The sequence below is a fragment of the Euprymna scolopes genome, chromosome 37, assembly GCF_053919585.1.
Source record: "Euprymna scolopes isolate OS-2025 chromosome 37, ASM5391958v1, whole genome shotgun sequence".
Taxonomy (NCBI): domain Eukaryota; kingdom Metazoa; phylum Mollusca; class Cephalopoda; order Sepiida; family Sepiolidae; genus Euprymna; species Euprymna scolopes.
Genome location: NC_136518.1, coordinates 8065910 through 8087886, shown reverse-complemented (window position 1 = coordinate 8087886; position 21977 = coordinate 8065910). Strand labels below are relative to the sequence as shown.

The 21977-nt window shown below is 33.1% G+C and overlaps 1 protein-coding gene across 1 annotated transcript in view; it reads right to left on the bottom strand.

Annotated features, from left to right (window-relative positions):
* Window positions 1–21977, bottom strand: part of LOC145261068 (MICOS complex subunit MIC13-like) — a 70684-nt gene that overhangs the window by 47702 nt on the left and 1005 nt on the right. The gene's annotated exons all lie outside the window — the stretch shown is intronic.

The window sequence follows — 21977 nt, the reverse complement described above, 5'->3', positions numbered from 1 at the left end:
CAACCACAAAAACCAAAACAAACACTGTCAAAGAATGGATCTTCAACTGGTATGTACATCAAGAAAGAACGAAAATTAATTCTAGACTCCCAAATACGAAATTAAGATACCATGAGTAGATTCTAATAACTGTAGAGTAGATAGTTCTGGTGGGGTCATGGAATCAGGCTTAAAAAATAAAAATAAAAAAGGTCAAGTGATGATTATAACGAGTAGGAACAAGTTAGAGAAGATCCAAACCCGGCAGCTGTCCTCATGCTGCACGTGTCCTGGACGAAGGCTTAACGATGCAAGTGAAACAGTCGCATTTACAAGTGATTTTTTTCCAAGTAACAACCAAAAACATGTACGGTATATAATTGTGTATAATTGTCGATGTTCATTTTAAGACCAAAAATTGCGTCATTTTAGGTATTACCTGCGTATAAGTCGACTGTAGATTCTAGACAAGTTATATGATCCGTCTCATGGTTCTTTCTTGCACAGATAATTTCCTTTTTGGTGTTTTTTTTTTTTTGTAAGACATATTATAAATTGTTTCTCAGCATCCACGAGCGATAATATGTGCATTTACACAAATGTAGTCTATTCGATTTTCATATATAGAACCAACCCGCTGCACACTTACATGCGACGAACGCACGTTGCTAATCAGACATTCTCATCAATGACATGCTGTAAATTCCACGCGCAGTTGCTGCTTTTTAGACATAATTTATGTCATGTATCATAATAACGTAAACGCATACATTGCACGAGCCGTAATATACCGTAATAATGTGAACGCATGTGTTGAGTGCCATTAAACGGTTTCATTAAATAGTTGTCATTAAATTGTTAAAACTTGTTGAACTTAGGGGAGAATGACATATCATAAATACTACGTTTCCTAACCTACTATAAAAAACGTTATATCATCACCGAAATGGAACACGTACATCAAGTCTGTTGCTAAGGTCGCTGGAAAAATGGTAGGATCCTTCTACCACTCCAGAAGATATCTCACTGCTGATGCAATTCACTATCTATATAAAAGCCAAGTACGTCTAAGGATGGAGTACTGCTGCCATATCTGGGCAGGAGCTGCTAAAAACAGCCTATCCTGCCTTGACAGAGTACAAAATAGACTTTGTGGCTTAGTGGGGGATGCCCTTTTCTCTTTCCTGCAACCTCTCTCCCACAGAAGAGACATTGCGAGCCTGTCTTTATCGTTATTTCCATGGCAAGTGCTCGTCTGAGCTTCAATCTCTGGTCCTCCCCTCGCCAATCTTTCACGAAAAACACCCGTCTAGCTGAAATCACTGTCAATAATTTTCCCCACTCGTTATCTGTGCCTAAATCAAAACGTAGATTCCATGAACAAAGCTTCTTTCTTAGAAGTGCACGCCTATGGAACTCTTCCGTTTGCCTGTTTCCCACCTGACTACAACTTGGATGTCTTCAAGTCCAACATAAACAAATTCCTGATGAACCGCCTCCTTAAGTAAGGCACTTTATCAAATCTCCAATAACTAACAATTACAACGATACTATCCCATTGATTACTGTACACGCAATAACCCTTATCCCTGAGTAGCTTCTGGGCCTTGATAAGTGGTCCCCACAATGTAAAGAAAAAAAAAAAAATAAAATTCTTCATATCAAACTTAGGCCTATAGCCACGTCTAGAGTGAACATTGTGAAAGCTATTCCAATTATTATTAAGCCTCCCACTGAAAAACCCACGTGTTTACATGCTGACAAATACACTGCAGTGGGGTTTGGAAGGAGTGCGATTAATTAGAAGGATTACCGATACATACCGAGTGCGCAAACAAAATGACGTTTTCTATGTTATGATTAAGCGCAGCGTAGCTCTTTAACAACATTTCCAAAAACATTACCTATGTATAAGTCGACCCCTAATAAATAAACTTAAAACTGTCTCCTAGAAATTCAACTTATACATAAGTATATATAGTATTTTCCAAGCCAGCAACAATATGGTTGCATTCCTCGTTTTCATTTGGGGTTCAATTAACAGTTTCCCAGTTCATGGCTACAACCAGCTGCTATGTCTGCAGCTCACCCCATTGGAACACGATCGTCCAGCCATACCATTTTTTACTTAAAGTTTGAAGAACTAACAAGTTTCTGCATCTTGTTTAAAAGTTCCTGTCACACCGCTACATGCTTAAAAGTCTGTTGCCGGCACATTGTTAAAAAAACTACTATGTTGACACATTCTTTTTTTTTTTTACCCCTCTTCCTCCACTATGACGTCATCTTGCACCACGACTTAATTATTTGCATATGTCAAGATGCCATGGTTATTACATACATGTCAGTGGCTTTGTTACACATGTCCACAGTGTGATAATGTAAGGAAGTGAAACCTGGCCGGTGAGGGTTGAGGATATGTGTTGCATGAAGTAAAATATGAGAATGATTGGTTCTGATGACCTCAGAGGAAGATTAAATCTGGACAGTATAGGGAGACGCGTGCAAAAGAGTAGACTTAGATGGTATGATCAGTAGTGGTGGGACGATTCCAATATTTTTCCCTAAATATTTAACGAGAAAAAATGTTATTTTGTCTCAATTACTGTACAAACGCATCATAAATGCGCCGATATTTTCTTAGATGTAAAAACACACTTGTGTGGTGAGGTGATCTAAAGATTTCAGTCTTACTCGAGGTTTTAAATCAACGGATATTTATTGTTTTATTATTACTACAGCCAGTGGAAGATGTTTTTTTTGTTTTTAAACCAAAATCAAATAAAAAAAGATAATTAAATGGTATCGGTTTTGGCATCGGAAAATAGGCTCAAATTTTTCCGATTCCAATACCGATACCCTAAAAAAACTCTGATTTTTCTGATTCCCAATTCCGATTAATCATCCCAACACTAATGGTCACACTGAAAGGATGAATGAGAGTTCTTGGGTTAGGTGTAGAATAGTTGAAGTAGCAGGTCCAGTTCACAGGAAAAAGCCAAGGAAAACATTGGCGAAAGTGATAAAAATAAACTTGAGAGAAAGAGGGATAAATAAAGACCTGGCCAGAAATAGGTTACTTTGGTAGTCAATCTCTTAAAGCCGTCCAACAAATGGCAGCCTGTAAAATGGACATCAAACAGAATATAATGATTATAGGAAACAAATTTAAAAGTCATTAACTCTGAATATTAACTAGGCAACACCATTGTTTCATACAAGTTGAAACGTGCCTTAGGAGGCGGAGAGACCAGTCAATCTATCTAATCAAAAGACTCCCACCCTCCTACAACACCCAGGTGTAGAGTGGCTGTCGACTTCGACAAGCTGAATTTCGATCTCCTTTCTCCATACCACAGGAATGTGAGTGGCAGATCATACGAAAAAACAAAATCAAATTTCTCAACATGGGGGGGGGGGGGGTCTGATTATTTTTAATCACCTAATCTATACATCTAACAAAGTGAGAATGTGTGTGTGAAGACACTTCTCAACCTATATACTCAACATATTTTTAAAATCTGAAATTTGGTATATAAGATATTCAGACGTGTGGAAAACTTTTTTAATCCGTTTTCATCCGGAAAAAAGGGCTGCTAAGGGATAAAAATTGAAAAACTGGTACGTGGGAGTCATTAAATTTTTATTTGCTTAGGAATAATGGCTGTGCATGGGCATCCCGAGCATGCCTTGTCATACGAGGGTCATTTCAAAAGTAAAACCCCCTATTTTTTTGTTTTTAACTCAGAAAGTTGAAGCGCTATGAAGACGGGAGTGGTACCATTAAAACAAGCAACCTTTTGTGCAACAAATTTTATTTGTCTACATAGTCACTACCATTCTCAATGCACATTTGACAGGAATTCAATGACGCATCTCTGCTTCTGACACATGTCCATGACAGGGATTGCTTTTTTAAGGTCTCACACTGTCAATATCTGCCACAGAGAGATGAAACTTTCAGGTCATGAATGCATAAATTCAGTCATAACAAAGCAATTTGCAATCTCGTCTTAACCATTCGGGTGGAATAAAAAATAGGAGGAATTACTTTTGGAATGCCTCTCATACCTATCCTATCCATGAATTGTTTGCTATTACGGCTAGAGTTATGTGTGAATCGTTTGAAATATGGCAAAATTAACATTTTCAGAGAGAGAGGGGGGGAGAGGAGAGGGGGGAAGAAAGGGAGGGGGAACAAGACAAGACAAAACATTAGAGAAGTCAATGGATAAAAGACCATAGAAATCAAATATTCAGAAATATTTTCTTCTCTTTCCAATCATATATATATAATGAATAAATGACAAAAGTCTTTATTCCAAATTCATGATGTTGACCATCTTACAATTTATTCCTTTAACAAGGAATTCCTTAGACCAGGTTCAAAAGAGAGTTGCCAATCTGATAGGTCCTGAACTGTCATCTAAGCTCCAGCCTCAGTACTATCGACGAAATGTTGCATCCCTCTGCCTGTTCTACAAGTACTTTAACGGTGAATGCTCTGACGAACTGCAAGCACTTGTGCCCCCACGATGTAAACACCCTCGACAAACCCGACAGGCAGCTAAATCCCATCCCCACACAGTAGAGATCCCTAGATGTAAAAGAGCTTTCTACTCCAGTAGTTTCTTCCCCAGAACCGCTAGACTTTGGAATTCCCTTCCGGGTCCCTGCTTCCCCAACTGTACTGACATGCAGAAGTTCAAGTGTAATGTGAACCGACATCTTGCTGCCCAACTCCCTACATAGTACCTCAGTAGCTGTTGTCCCTGATAATAGCCCCCTACACCAAAGTGGCAATGTGCCTTGTTTGGGGTGAAAATGTAATAAAAATTCAGTTGACACACTTCTTGACAGCATCTGTTTTGTAGCACAAAATCATTCACTTAATTATTATATCAATCAGTGAGTCTATTTTGCCCTTAACTCATCGGAAGAAATAGCAACAATCAATCCATAAAAAGGAAATAAAATATATATATACATGTACAGGGTGGGGCAGAGTAACTTGCTTATTTAAATTTAATTGATATTCCAAACAAGCAAGCTTCTCTACACCACCCTGTGTAACTGGCGCAGAAATAAGTGAAAAGCTGAGAGTTGAACAAATTAAGCTACAAATTCATCAATATTGCAGGATTACTGCTGATAGGATGGGAATGTAAAGTGGTAACGCTATGCTAGTTAGTAATGGCAAAAGTTCCTTGAACTTATTTCTGTCCACTCATAACTCTTGCCATCGTATTAGCACCTGCTCCACCTAGTGCTCCAATGGTATCATCAACTTCTCACACAACCTCGCTAGCTTCACCGTCCAAATTCTCATCTCCAATGTCTTACATTTCTTGCACAAAAACTGGGGTTATAGTCAGCTAACATACTTCCTAACTTCCGGTGTAGCACTACCGGAAATGGTGACAAAGCAAATCAGTTCCTTCGCTTTTTGTCTCACACCTGTATCTCCCCCTGTATATGTATCTTTATTATTATCTTTTTAGCCAAGAAACACACAAAAATTTAAAAAAAATAGCATCCATTTTTTTCTATCGAATTCATTTGCTGTTTTTATTGAAAACTATTTTCTCCCAGATTTTTTTTTAAATTTTCCATAAAGGGGCATGCGTCTCACGTTCGTATATATAACAAAAAAATTTTTTTTGTAGATTTCGGTGTGCTGAAAACGAATCTGCAAACCGTTTTCGTCGCGAAAAAGTAGTTTTTATGATATGAAGACATTACTTTTTCAAAAAGTAGGCGATCACTTTTCCATGTAAATTTAACTTAAAATAACCACCCACTTTCTAGCCACCTGAGAGAGGGGGGGGGGGGATTTTTTCCCATGTTTATTGGCTAAACAGCTTTCGTTTATGCGTGTAGCATAAACGAAGACTACGGCTGTGAAATGGAAAATAGTCCCAGAGTTCAGGGATTATTACCATGCAAAAGAAATCAAACAAAAAACTTTTTAGCCAAGAAACACACAGAAAAATGCCCCTCTCTCAAGTGGCCAGAAAGTGGGTGTTCATTCTAAGCTAAATTTACATTGAAAAGTGATCACCCACTTTTCGAAAAAGTAATTTCTTCATATCATGAAAACTTTCTTTTTACGACGGAAACGATTTGCAGATTCGTTTTTAGTACACTGAAATCTACAATAAAATATTTCGTTATATACGAACATGAGACGGGCCTTAAAGCAAAATAATACCGGATTTTTGGAGCAAATTTGCCGTTTAGTTGTCTAATATCCTCAAACCAGGTAATCACTAAAAGGGACTCTTAAAAGCCGTCACCTGTGTCGAGCAAAAGTTTAAAATCACTGATTATATGTCAGCCTACGTCACAGTAACATATATTGAGTGAGTTCCTAACAGTATTTTGTATAGTTTTTTAGTTTAAACTCATTTTCCAAAAATTTCCCCAAACTTAACGTGTTCGATACAGTCTGCCGCCATTTGTATTTTTCAAATATACCGATAAACACTGCATGTTTTTGAACCGATTAAACATTATACATTACATAAAAACACTACAATCTTATCCAGTTAGGTAAAATATTTACTTTTCTTGCCTTTGATAACATTTATTCGTTATATATTTATTTTTTGACAACTTCTTTGTATCTGTGTTTAGTAATATGAACCCTTTTCATTTAATGTAATGTTTAGTCGGCTCAAAAAACAGTGTTTATCGGTGTATTTGAAAGATACAAATGGTGGAGGACACTGTTGATTATGTTAAGTTTGAGAAAGTGAGTTAAAACTAAAAACCTATACAAAATACTGTCACAAACCCACCGATTATGTCAGCCTATGTCATGGTAACATATTCGGTGGGTTTTTGACACTGTATTGTATGGTTTTTAGTTTTCAACTTACTTTCCCAAACTTAACGTATTCAACAGAGTCTGCAACCATTTCTGTTTTTCCATCTGCTTAAACATTTTACATTACATAAAAACACTAAACAATTATCCAGTTAGGTAGAAACGTAACTTACCTTACCTTTGCTTTCATTTATTTGTTTTTGGACAACTTTTTCGAATCTGTGTATAGTAAACCCCCCCCCCCCATCACTTAAATATTAATTACTAACTCACATTTTTGTATACAGAAAAAAAAAAAAAAAAAAATTTAGCGTTTCAACATTTTTGCTACGTTCAGCTTTATCCACTGATTGTTGGTCGAGCCCAAGCCATGATTGACGGTAATCCTGAGGATCAGGATCCAATTCTGCAAGAGTACCATTTTTTTTTTTCATTTTCGCCCTTTTTTTTTTTTTTTTTACTTTTTGGAGTGGATTGCTGTACTAAGAATATAAGAAACATGCATTTTCTCTTTTTATTAGAATTTTCCATTACACCAAATTGAGCCACAGCAACGTGTGGTAGGGTACAGCTAGTCTTTTCATAATTTTGTTAATTTTTATTGCATACTTTTCAATAATGTCCTTTTTTTTATTTCAATAAATCACTTCACAATAGAAATACTGAAGAACAATAAAAGTGAAGGAACTGGTTTTCCTTGTCACCACTTCCGGTAGCAGCCATACCAGAAGTTAGAAAGTATATTAGTTGACTATAACCGATTAATATTATCACCACACACATATATATTGTGCAGCTTTATGGGTTTGACAGAGATTCCAAAGTTTGACAAGATACACCTGAAGAAGGTCGGAGGTTACATTGGCCAGAATGTTGTGCGATAACACTCAAGATAAGCCAGAAAAGTTACTAGCCAAACACACATGATTTTTGGAATATGATATCTTCATTCCGTTATGAGTATATACATCACAAAATTTTTCAGTATTTTTTTTTTTTTTTTTTAAATAAGTATAATTTTAAATATGCACTAAATTTTATGTTGAAACTTGAAGGTATAAAAATTTTAATTTGTAAAACAAAACACCCAAACTCAGAGATCCACAAGTATATTAAGTTTGGGAAACGCTTTTCTAATAAATAATGCTTTATTTTATTTTTTTTTTCAAACTTGTTAAAAAAAAAAGAAGATATATCTTTTTTTCTTTCCAGAAAAATAAAATAAAAATAAATAAAAGATAGATTTGTATGTGCATATGTGTGTGTCAGTGTGTTGGGGTGGCTGTATACATTTAGTTTGCCCAAACATTAAAAAAAAAAAAAAAAAAAAAAAAAAATGTTTCTGTTATTTGAGAGACTTACAATACAACACTAGGTGGGTGGATATGATGTACATCACCCTCCTCCATGCAACCTTTATGAGAAATATATATATATACTAGCAGGGGTGCCCGGCGTTGCTCGGGTGTTTGGAGGTGTATGCTGTCCAAAAAAAGCAAAAAAACAAAAGAAATGGTTAATTTTTTAAAATTTGACCCCTATTATGACCCCTTAAAATTTATAGTTTCGGGCTCAAATCACTTTATTAAGTTAGATCCAGGTTCAAGGAACCTATATCTAAAATTTCAAGTGTCTAGACCCAAAATTGTCGGAGGAGTTTGGTAGAGTTCTTAAAGGTCAAATCGTTGAAATTTGACCCCTTAACAGCCAAATTTCTGGCTGACACCCGTCACATCGATTTTCCCAAATCTCAGTACCCGGTATTTCAAATTTCGAGTCTATAGACTAAAAATTGACAGAGTTATTGCGTAGGGAAATGTACACAGACAGACAGACACGTTCACTTTTATATATATATATATATATATATATATATATATATATAAAGACAAAAAAAAAAAAAACTCCCTGAAAAGTTAAGGAAAAGAAAGAACGAAACCTGAAAATCGTTTTATCAAATTTAATAAAGCAAGTATGAAGAGGTGGAATTTTGGATGAGAAACATGTCAATACTTTCCACAAGTGAAAGGGGGTTAGCCGACAGGGGGAAGCCGTTAAAAGCTTGCAGCTGTTTTCTTTTCTACATGGCAGAGAGGGCAAACAAAAAATGCATAATTATAAAAGGTAGCAGGTGTGTGTCCTTCCCCTCCTCCCACCATTTCTCGGCTCATTCGGCCATTTTTATCTGGTTTAATGGGGGTGAAAGGTGGCTCATTACTTTTAATATATCTAAATATCAAACTTCCGTCCTTTCACCACTAATGTTCAGATACTTGTTTCCCCCCCCCCTCCCGCCTCCCCGTCGGAATGAATGGCCCTTCCTTAAGGAAGCCCCTGGTTTTAGAATATGACATGTTCGGTCTATGACGAGTATGTACATCATGAAGATTTTTTTGGATTTTCTTTTTAACAAGTGTAATTCTAAATATACAATAAATTTTATGTTGATACTTGAACGTATAAACATTTGTTCAGAAGTTTTTCAACAGCCTTTGTTAAAAAAAAAAAATGTATATTGTTTTGTTAAACCTTTTGTTTAAATAATTTGACTTTGCTCGTTTTATTAAAAAAAAAAAAAAGTTGAAAAGATGTTTTTCACTCAGTAATGAGCTTTGCAAGATTATTAGTGAAAAAAACACAATCGCCAAAAGATAAACATTTCATTATTTCTAGTCGCCATTTTGAAAAATCACTCGCAAATGCGACTGTTTCACTCGCAATGTAGAGCCCTGTTTAAGAAATTTATTTTTTTTTACGCTACCATTTTTTTTGTTTTTACCCTAATCCACTTCCATTGCCTTTGGCAACAGTTATTTGTTAATTAAAATTTTTGTTTTATTTTCATATTTTTTTTTCTCTGGTTCTAAATTTTTCAGATGCGGATTAATAATTTAAATAATTTGGATTATTGTTTTCATCTCGGCCAAACTTGGGAATCTGCAAATATTTAGAATGGAACATTTTATTCAATGCACTCGCTCAGTCAGTCATGACCAGGTAGAAGTTTTGAATAATTTGTAATGGTATTCTTAGTATCACCTGCACTGAGGATTGAACCTTCAACCCCCAGAAAAGTGTCATTTACAACTGAATCTGACTTAGTACTTTATCCATTATGTCACGGTCCTTCTAGTATGAATTTTGAGAGATTTAAGTTAGTTTTTTCAGTTTTCTTATGGGATAATCATCTTTAGTTAACTATTACGTGTAATTATATTCATGCAGATATTCTACATGATTTATACTTGCGTAATATTTGCGTAAAAAGCTTATAGTAAACATAAACCTCTTTCTATATATATTTATGTATACGTATATTTGTTCCTATATATATTTATGTATACATATATATTTTTGTTTAAAAAATTTTGTCTACCAAACTCCTCTATCAGTTTTTGATCTACAGACATAAAATTTATTGAGATTGTCGGACTGACTTCCTCATCTTGGTTGTTATAGTCACAACGTTTCGGCCATTTTGCCCTCCAGCCTTCATCAGGTGTTTTGTATCGAACTGGGGAACCGTTTGTTAGGAGTCTCGAACCCAACCCTTATTATTACGGGGGTACCGTGTTCGGACTGCAGCTAGGCTCTGGGACATAGTTGCTGATTCTCCGTTTTGAATTTTACTTTTCATTGCCTTCGTTCAGGATTGAACTCAGTACCTTTGAGTAACTGTAAACTTTGATACATCTAGGACCACTCGGCCATATGTCACTAGGACAATTCTTAGTTGGTTTTTGTTAATGTTAAACCTATGTTGTTATTCAAGGTTTTCTCTCTCTCTTTATTAGAGGTGTCCAAATTGCATTCAGCTCTACGCTTGGTTTGCTCAGTAGGTTGTTATGTCCGAGCATGTGAGCTGTTTCTTTAAGTTTTCTCACTTTCCAGTGGGTCTCTCTGTTTATTATTTCTATTTCATTCCATAGGGGGCGATACAAAACACCTGATGAAGGCCGAAGGGCAAAACGGCCGAAACGTTGTGACTATAACAACCAAGATGAGGAAGTCAGTCCAACAATTTCAATAAATGAAAACACCTCATCTCAAAAATACAGACAATTACAGACATAAAACTTCAGATATAGAGTATTCGAACCCATGCAAAACTTTATATTTGGGTTTAAACCAGGGAAAATCAGTGCAAAAGTGTGAAAATTACAAAAATGAAATTTATTTGGTGAAGGTCGAACGACGGCATTATGAATAAGCATGCATAACGTAATTGGTTCATGTTTTAATTTTTAGCCTTGCAGCAAACATGTCTTCGTAGCTCAGGCATTAATATCAAAGGAAAAAGGGGTGCTAGTGCACTTACTGATCCGCACTATTTTTTAAATCGTATTTCCAAGTTTAATTAAAGTTTTATATGTTTTTTATTCAACTGTAAGGTTAAAGTATAGAATAGGTACAAAACACCCTCCCTTCCCCATGTTAAGAATGGCTTTTCAAATAATAACATTATTTCAGCACGGATCAATAAGTGCACTATTACCGAAAAAGTAAATCGTAAGCTAAATGTTTCAATTTCGATTCTTGTTGGTGGTGCACAAGTCATTTTTTTTTTTTTAACCTTTTAAATCATTACTATACATTTGGTCCAATATGATATAATAATAAATACGAAATCTGTATTAATCAAAATATCATATTTAAGTGTATTTTACGACTAGGCAATGCTGGGCAACCTGCTAGTATATATATATATATTGTGCAGATTTATGGGTTTGATGTAAAGATTCCAAAGCTCAACAGGATACACATGATATAGTTTGGAGGTGACATTGGCCAAAATGTTGTGCGATAACACTCCAGATAAGCCAAATAGAAAAGTTAGTAGCCAAACACACATGATTTTTGGAATATGATATCTTTGTTACATGATGAGTACATACATCACAAAAATTTTTCAGTATTTTTTTTTTTTTTAAATACGTGTAATTTTAAATATGGACCAAATTTTATGTTGAAACTTGACGGTATAAAAATTGGAATTTTTCAGATGTTTTTAAAAACAGCCTTCATTAAAAAAAAATAAATAAATAAAAAAGAATATATTGTTCTATATTTGACTTTGTTTTAAAAAAAAAAAAAAATAAAGTTGGAAAAGATATTTTTCACTCAGTAATGAACTTTGGAAGATTATCGGTAAAGGAAACACAATTGGCAAACGATAAGCGTTTTATTATTTCTAGTCGTCATTTGGAGAAAAAAATCACTCACAAATGCGACTGTTTCAGTTGCAACGTAAAGGTTTGAGTATACCTTTAATTTTTAGACATCACTACATTCATCTGTACAAAAGATCAGGTGAAAGCAAGTTCAGAGATTTTATACTGATTGTTGACTTAGGGGTTAAGCCAAAATATTACAAGAATAAGACTCAGGAGTAATCAAAATTTTTAAGGGGGGGGGCCGACCTTGTGTCTAACTCTGCATTCGTGGGAAGGCAAGTAAACAAGAGACAAAAAAGAATAATCCAAACCTTTTCTGTCTTTCAACTAATCAAGTTATAAGTTAACTTGTCAGCTTTTCTTGCCTTCCGATTGGATAAGCGCTTCAACATCTTCAGGTTGTTTACACAAACAAACAGCCAGATGAAAAATCGGTTTTGTCTAGTTCAAAAGCTGTATCAGTATCAAACAATTTTTATACAAAATAAAAAAAAGTTTTAAAACATGCAAGAAAATCTATATAATGATGATGTGTTCACTATCTTTCACCCCTATTTTCAAAAATAAGATTGTCCAACAAAGATAAGATAACTACAGATGATAGTGTTGCTGCGCCAAAAATTAAGATTTTTAGGGTCCTATGGACAAATTTATCTTTTGTTGACCTTTGACAACTAAATATCTTCGTTTATTAGCCAAATACACGTGATTTTTGGAATATGACATCTTTGTTTCGTGAACAGTACATACAAAGATTTTTCTGTATTTTTGTTTTAAATAAGTTTAATCCCTAAATATGCACTAAATTTTATGTTGAAATTTGAAAACTTTAAATTTCTCAAATGTTTTTTTAAACGACCTCCATTTAAAGCATTTTTTTGTTGTTTGAATAACTTGACTTTGCTCGTCTTAAAAACAAGGTTGAAAAGACGTTTTTTCACTCGGTAATGAACTTTGGAAAATTGTCAGTGAAAAAAAAAAACACAATTGGCAAAAGATAAGCGTTTTTTTATTGTTTATAGTTGTCATGTATAAGATTCGAAATAAGAGTAATCCAAATAATCAAAAGCCATTTTTTTCTTTCAACTAATCAATTTATGAATTACATTATTGTCTGCTTTTCTTGCCTTCTGATTGGATAAGCGCTTCAACATCTTCTGGGATTTTTTTATGTAAACAGTCAGAAAAAGCCAAACGAAAAGTCGGTTTAATCTGGTTTAAAAACTGTATCAGTACCAAACATCTTTTATACAAAAAAAAAGAAAAAGGAAAGGAAAAAAGGAAAAAGGAGAAAAGGAAAAAAAAGAAAAAGGAGAAAAGGAAAAAAAAGAAAAAGGAGAAAAGGAAAAAAAGAAAAAGGAGAAAAGGAAAAAAAAGAAAAAGGAGAAAAGGAAAAAAAAGAAAAAGGAGAAAAGGAAAAAAAAGAAAAAGGAGAAAAGGAAAAAAAAGAAAAAGGAGAAAAGGAAAAAAAAGAAAAGGAGAAAAGGAAAAAAAAGAAAAAGGAGAAAAGGAAAAAAAGAAAAAGGAAAAAAAAGAAAGAGAAAAAGGAGAAAAGGAAATAAAAAAGAAAAGGGAGAAAAGGAAAAAAAGAAAAAGGAGAAAAGGAAAAAAAGAAAAAGGAGAAAAGGAAAAAAAAGAAAAGGAGAAAAGGAAAAAAGAAAAAAGGAGAAAAGGAAAAAAGAAAAAGGAGAAAAGGAAAAAAAAGAAAAGGAGAAAAGGAAAAAAGAAAAGGAGAAAAGGAAAAAAGAAAAGGAGAAAAGGAAAAAAGAAAAAGGAGAAAAGGAAAAAAAGAAAAAGGAGAAAAGGAAAAAAAAGAAAAAGGAGAAAAGGAAAAAAAAGAAAAAGGAGAAAAGGAAAAAAAAGAAAAGGAGAAAAGGAAAAAAAAGAAAAAGGAGAAAAGGAAAAAAAGAAAAAGGAGAAAAGGAAAAAAAAGAAAAAGGAGAAAAGGAAAAAAAAGAAAAAGGAGAAAAGGAAAAAAAAGAAAAAGGAGAAAAGGAAAAAAAAGAAAAAGGAGAAAAGGAAAAAAAAGAAAAAGGAGAAAAGGAAAAAAAAGAAAAGGAGAAAAGGAAAAAAAAGAAAAAGGAGAAAAGGAAAAAAAGAAAAAGGAAAAAAAAGAAAGAGAAAAAGGAGAAAAGGAAATAAAAAAGAAAAGGGAGAAAAGGAAAAAAAGAAAAAGGAGAAAAGGAAAAAAAGAAAAAGGAGAAAAGGAAAAAAAAGAAAAGGAGAAAAGGAAAAAAGAAAAAAGGAGAAAAGGAAAAAAGAAAAAGGAGAAAAGGAAAAAAAAGAAAAGGAGAAAAGGAAAAAAGAAAAGGAGAAAAGGAAAAAAGAAAAGGAGAAAAGGAAAAAAGAAAAAGGAGAAAAGGAAAAAAAGAAAAAGGAGAAAAGGAAAAAAAAGAAAAGGAGAAAAGGAAAAAAGAAAAAAGGAGAAAAGGAAAAAAGAAAAAGGAGAAAAGGAAAAAAGAAAAAGGAAAAAAGAAAAAGGAGAAAAGGAAAAAAGAAAAAGGAAAAAAGAAAAAGGAGAAAAGGAAAAAAGAAAAAGGAGAAAAGGAAAAAAGAAAAAGGAAAAAAAGAAAGAAAAAGGAGAAAAGAAAAAGGAGAAAAGGAAAAAAGAAAACAAAGGAGAAAAGAAAAAAGAAAAAAAAAGGAGAAAAGGAAAAAAGAAAAAAGAGAAAAGGAAAAAAGAGAAAAGAAAAAGGAAAAAGAGAAAAGAAAAAGGAAAAAGAGAAAGGAAAAAGAAAAAAAGAAAAAGGAAGAAAAAAAGAAAAAGGAAAAAATAATAAAAAAGGAAACAAGAAAAAAGGAAACAAGAAAAAAGGAAAAAGGAAACAAGAAAAAATAAAAAAATAAAAAAGGAAACAAGAAAAAAGGAAAAAAGGAAAAAGGAAAAAAGAAAAAGGAAAAAAGAAAAAGGAAAAAAGAAAAAGGAAAAAAGAAAAAGGAAAAAGAAAAAGGAAAAAAAGAAAGGAAAAAAGAAAAAAGGAAGGGAAAAAAAGAAGAAAAAGGAAAAAAAAGAAAGAAAAGAAAAAAAGGAAAAAGTTTTAAAACATACTAGACAACCTATATAATAAGATTTTTACTACCTTCCAACCCTATTTTCAAAAATAAGAACGTCCAATAATTAAAGATAAGATAAATACAGATATGGTGTTGCTGTGGCAAAAATTAGGATTTTAAAATCAATTGTTTCCAAATCTTATGTATTATCAATGTTGTCATTCTTGGTGAACAAAATTTAATTTATTTTTATGCTAATGAATCATCACTTATTAAAGCAAAAAAGCCACTAGAAAATAAGGGTCCATAGGACATGTGCCCTCTTGACCTGACAAAAAGCAAAATTCTACCCCTTCACTGTTGAATTCCATAGATGCCAGAAAGCCGTCTAACAGTTTCTCTCCGCAGACTAATAGACTTTGGAATTCCCTCCAGATTTCTTGCTTCCCTGACTATACTACCCTGCAGAAGTTAAAATCTAATGAAAACAGACATCTTGCTGTTCAACTCCCCACAGTCACCTTTTAGACACGATCGCAAATAGTAACTCTTATACTATGGCTCGTTTGGGGTGAAAAAGTTTTGTTTTTTTTCTTTAAGTTTTTAGTTTAAAAAATAACAAACTTTGATAACCTAAGAAGTCGCCTTGACAAGTATTTGTTGACATCAGATTTGAAGATGACCATGTTGTAACCTGCAGGGAAGTAGTGTTGTAATGTGTTCCACGGATAGGAAGTTCTTGGAAAAATAAATAAAAAAAGGGAAGTTGATGGAACCATAAGCCCAAGTCTGAGGGTGGTTGCCATCAGATTACCGTCAACTTTTAAATAGTATTTTTTTAAGCCTGAAATCACGACCAAGTCCTCCCAAAATTGTTGGTTATGTTGGAAAGTGGACTGGCTTGGTTATGTAAAACTTACTACTTATAGTCAGGACTGTCTGTTCTTTTTAACTACACAGTGACAATCAAGATATAGTCCCTTCCGATTAATTATTAGTACAAAATCTTAATCATAATTGCACTTTATAAATTACAAACATTTTGCTTATAGAAGAAAATCTTAGATTCTCTTTTTATAATATACTGAAAGAAATTTGTCTCTATTATTGATCAAGGCCTAAAGGCCACTTGAGGATAAGGGTTAATGAGTGTAAAGTGACGGAAATTGAGTAACAATTGACTATTTTTAAGAGGATGGCTCAACAAAAACTTGTTTACATTGGACTTGAAGATGACCCTGTTGTAGTCAGCTAAAAAGCAGACTAGCTGAATAGTTCTACATTCGGGCAGTTCTAGGCAAGAAACTTTGTTCATGGAAATCGCATTTAGATTTAGACACAAACTAGCAAGCCGCCCAACATTGCCCGGTCATAAAATAATCTTAAATATGATATTTTGATTAATGCAGATTTCATATTTATTATTATACTAGCGGGGGTACCCGGCGTTGCCCGAGTGTTTGTTTCCAGGAAGGGGGGGGGGAGTTTTAAAAAATGTTATGGTAGGTAAGTAGGAAGGATCAAACCCGGAGTCATGAGTAAAAGTAGGAAAATAAAGTGTGAAAAAACACAAAAAAAAAAAAAAACATCTGCAACGTTAACAGTTCGGCCACCAAGAAAAGTCCATTCCAGTTGTTTAGGAAAAAAAACAAAAAAAAAACGACTACGGTAGGTCGGCGCGAACGTGAAAATATAATGTGAATTGTCCAGCACGCTAACCACTACGCCACAGAGCACTGCAGCTTAGTTTAGTGATTTTAAATAACTTCACATGAAAGAACTACGAAGCCAAACCGGTGTTCTCTTCTCAACTGTTCCTTGTGAACGATCCCCAAACGGTATTAAGTGGTGGCAGGGGGAGGAGGAATTTATTAGAGAGAAAATATTTTACCACTTCCATTGATCTTAACCGATTTTGGCCGTGACTTCTCAGCAGAAAAAGTATAGAAATCTAAGATTATCGAGGAATTTGAGAAATAATAAGCCTATAACACACCTCAGATATTGTTCTGCCGTTTGTGCATATTATATTTGCATGAAATATCTTGATTTTTAATCCTATTAATGTCAAAATCCAACGGGAAAAAATGAGTTCATTTTATGTATATAGAGATTACATTGGATCCAATATATAGTATTGATTTAAAAAGTTAAAAAAAAGAAGAAAATAAAATGACTGGTGCACCACCACCGAGAATCGAAACCAAAACATTTAGCTTACGATTTATTTTTCCTTTGATGTCAACGACTGAACTACGAAGGCATGTTTGCTGCAAAGCTAAAAATCAAAACATGAACCAATACCTGTTACGTTACGCATGCATATTCGTAATGCCGTCGTTCGACCTTCACCTGGCAAATTCCATTTCTCTAATTTTCACACTTTTGCACCGACTTTCCCCAGCCAAAACCCAAATATAAAGTTTCACATCGGTTTGAACACCCTGTATATGAAGTTTCATGTCTGTAGACCAAAAACTGACAGAGGAGTTTGGTAGGCAGAACTTTTTAAATAAACATATACGCATACATAAGTATATATATAGCAAGAGATTTGTGTTTACTATAATCTTTTTACGCAAATATTACGCAAGCATAAATCATGTTGAATATATGCATGAATATAATTACATACATAAATATATATAGAAAAAGGTTTGTGTTTACTGTAAGCTTTTTACGCAAATATAATGCAAGTATAAATCATATAGAATATCTGCATGAAAATAATTACACGTAATAGTTAACTAAAGATGATCATCCCATATAAAAACCGAAAAAACTAATAGAATCAATTAAAATGAATGTTTAAAAGAATATGCAAATTAGCTAGATTTTTTGATGCAATTCCATGACCCATATGTAAAAAAGTTGTATTTTCTTTTAAAATAAATACAAAAAAAAGGGTTTTAATAGGAATATCAATACACACAAAACAAAAAACAAATTTATACGAGTATATATAGAAAGTGAGGGAAATTGTTGATAGGGGTTGTAGACAGACAAATGCTCCTTTCGAAAGTTTGGGGGCATAAATTGAAGCTTAGACGAGCAGTCGGCATTAAAATACCCATAAAGCAGAGGCAGGCTGGCAACGTCTCATTTGTGAGAAAGAGGTTGCATGTTTGTTTTCGCGCAGGTGTGTAAAAACTGAATGCGCACACGAAAACAAACATGGCAACCAGTGAAAACAATACCGAATTAACTGGATGATATCATTGCTCTTAGATTAATAAATGAAAATTCCTAAGGGTGTGTGTGTTCTCGTTGAGTGATTTCAATATGGGGGAAATCGATTTACTAGCGTGAGAAATTCCATATACGGCAGCCATCTTTTCTTGTTTGTTCGCCCACGCATTAGTGGTCGGCTGTCATTGGTTTAAATTTGAATGTGTCAGGTGATTGACTTGGCGCGCTTTTGTATCATGCTTTCTTTTTCAGTCTACACAGAACTCAGCAGAGGGAGCTAAGACAATTCCTTCATGAACACCAAACAGTTGGTGAACGAAGAACCACATCAGGACTACTTATGCTGCTGAATTTATCCTAATTGAGGATGACATTCAAGAACTGTTCTGCATGTTTATTTACCAAATATTGGATCTTATCTCAATTCATCTTGAGTCCCAAGGGGCTCACATTATGCTTAATTATAAGCGCCATCACTCCTGCCGAGTTTACCATGAACATTCATGGATCCTTTCGAGGAACAACGAACTAACATTCCGACAATAGAATTCGAACTAAAGGCTCCATGCGTATGGGGGGAAAATCGAGCCACCGTTTTGCAAATGGCCAATACCAGAACCAATAAACTTTCCTTGCTGCTACATTTTAATAAATTTTGAGTTTGAAAGGTTATGGCTTTTGTATTTGTGGATTCTTTTACTTCTGCAGGGAGGAAATTGAGATATGAGAAATAAATTTCTCACACTAGAAACCGAGTATCCCCTTACAAATATTTAATTATTATTATTATTATTATTATTATTATTATTATGTTAATTAGTGTCCCATCACTAAAACCCGTTGTAAAAAATTGAAAAAAGACAAAAAGATACAAAATACAAGGAGGGAGTGTGAATTACACAGGTTCACCCTAGGTTTTGGGACGCTTCTACACTATCAGAACAAAATTTCTGAAATCGTAAAACTGAATTTTACATGAAAACAATGGTATCTACGTATTCCTCATATTTTTAAGATGATTATATCCATAGGGTCTGCCAAACGATTGTGAAAAATGGACCGCATGTTTCCGTGACGTCAGATTTGTGTTAACTATACAAACTATGGAAAAGCAGAAGCGACTTAATGATTTTTTTTAAAACCTTTGTTTATCTTCTTCAAACTGCAAATAATAATTAATCTTTGTTATAATTTTGTTAGGTTTTAAGATTTACGCAGTTTTAATGATTAATAATATTATAAACATTTGTATATTAAATATGAAATACGGTTTTACAGAATGTTCATTTGGTTACCTACGGGCTTCCATATTTTGTTGGGTAAAAAGAAAGAAACAGAATATGAGGTGGGGGTCCTACAAAATGCTTAATATTTGTGCAATAGGGACTACCTAAAGTCACCAGAGAATTACCCCACCCTATATGTAACTGTATTTATTATGAAACATAAGAGTTCAAATAAGTAAAAAATATTTATTTTTTAAAAATTTAAATACACAAACTGGACAAAAAATTACCTTGCAGTTGCAATTAAAAAATTGATATAAACTTAATATTATGTTGTTTTTTTTTTAAATAGTGTTTTTTCGAATTAATATATACTATAATCAGTTGAATTGCCAAGAAAAAGAAACTTCGTAAACATTAATTTTTAAAAGATTAAAACGATTAAAATTCCATTATTTCAAAATGTTCCGTTACAACATAGATTTTTAATTGTTTTTTTAAATATTAAGTTTTAATATAAACATGACTCTTGTCAGCTATTTCATCGCCAGATTAAAACCAATTTGAAAATATTATTGCACAAATATTAAGCATTTTATAGACCCCCTCATATTTTGTTTGTCTCTTTTTACCCAATAAAATATGGAAGTCCGTAGGTAACCAAAAGAACATTCAGTAAAAACGTATTTCATATTTAATATACAAATGTTTATAATATCATTAAACTGTAAATCTTAAAACCTAACCATATTATAACAAAGATTAATTATTAATTGCAGTTTGAAGAAAATAAACAAAAGTTTTAAAAAATCATTAAGTCGCTTCTGCTTTTCCATAGTTCGTATAGTACACACAAATCTGACGTCACGGAAACATGCGGTCCAATCTTCACAATCGTTTAGTAGTCCCTATTGTGCAATAATATTTTCAAATTGGTTTTAATCTGGCGATAAAATAGCTGACAAGAGTCATGTTTATATCAAAACTTAATTAAAAAAAAAATTAAACACAATTAAAAATCTATGTTGTAACGGAACATTTTGAAATAATGGAATTTTAATCGTTTTGATCTTTTAAAAATTAATTAATGTTTACGAAGTTTCTTTTTCTTGGCAATTCAACTGATTATAGTATATATTAATTCGAAAAAACTATTTAAAAAAAAACTATTAAGTTTATATCAATTTTTTAATTGCAACTTCAAGGTATTTTTTTTTTCAATATGTGTATTTAAATTTTTTAAAAATAAATATTTTTTACTTATTTAATTATGTTTCATAATAAATAGAAATTTCCATAAATTTAAATATATTTTGTTCGAATTTCGAAAAAATAAAGGGGGGGGGACAAGCACTAGCAAAAATATTTCCCCTCATATATTTTACGGAAACTGCATTTAATATGTAAAGATTACTTTTTAAAATGGATAAGTATTGAAAATTTCATGAAAATCTGACTATTAGTTTATTTTTGCTAGATTTATTAAACACGGGTATGTTTTCACGTTCGGAATGTCTACTACATGGGAACGTTATTTTAAAGCGCCAATTATGTACCTATTTACTATGCCTCCCCACGGGACAGAGTTAGACACCAGGGCCGTTTTTTAACCTGGAGAAAAGGTACAAAAATAAAAATTGTCTCAGTCGTGAAGGATTTCTCCTCCACCGAAAGAGAACAAGAAATAGAAGTGCAGCATCTGAAGAACAGATACTACACTTTGATCTTGACCAAAAAACACGATTTTCGTCTCACAATTTCATTATTTTCGTTCGATGAAGTTTTTTTTTAATTATTACTGGTTTGTTCTGCCCTTCTTTTAAATGGTACAAACGTTATACTGATAATATTAATTTATAATAAAGTTACATCGTATTAGGGTGGGGTAATTCTCAGATTTTCGTAATTTTTGGATATATATAAGGACTGCCAAAATTCATCACAGAATTACTAATTCTGTGGTGAATTTTGGCAGTCCTTATTTACGAAAATCGATAAGGTAGAAAATTATTTATTAAAGAAATAGAATTTGAAGAAAACGATCGTATTTGCGGGTTTGTATTACTGTACACATAGATTCGAAAAAGTTGTCAAAAAACAAATATATAACAAATAAATGTTATCAAAGGCAAGATAAGTTACTTTTCTACGTAACTGGATATATTTTTTGTGTTTTTATTCAATGTAAGATGTTTATTCAGCTCGAAAAACATACAGTGTTTACCGATGTATTGGAAAATTCAAGATGGCGCCTCACTCCCTCTTTAACACGGTAAGTTTGGGAAAAGGTGTTATAAATAAAAAACTAGACAAAATACTATTAAAAACCCGCCGAATATATGTCAACCTATGTCACGGTAACATATATTGAGCGAGTTTTTAACAGTATTTTATCCAGTTTTTTATTTATAACACCTTTTCCCAAACTTACCGTGTTAAAGAGGAAGTCAGACGCCATTTTGAATTTTCCAATACATCGGTAAACACTGTATGTTTTTCAAGCTGAATAAACATGTTACATTGAATAAAAACACGAAAAATATATCCAGTTTGGTAGAAAAGTAACTTATCTTGCCTTTGATAACA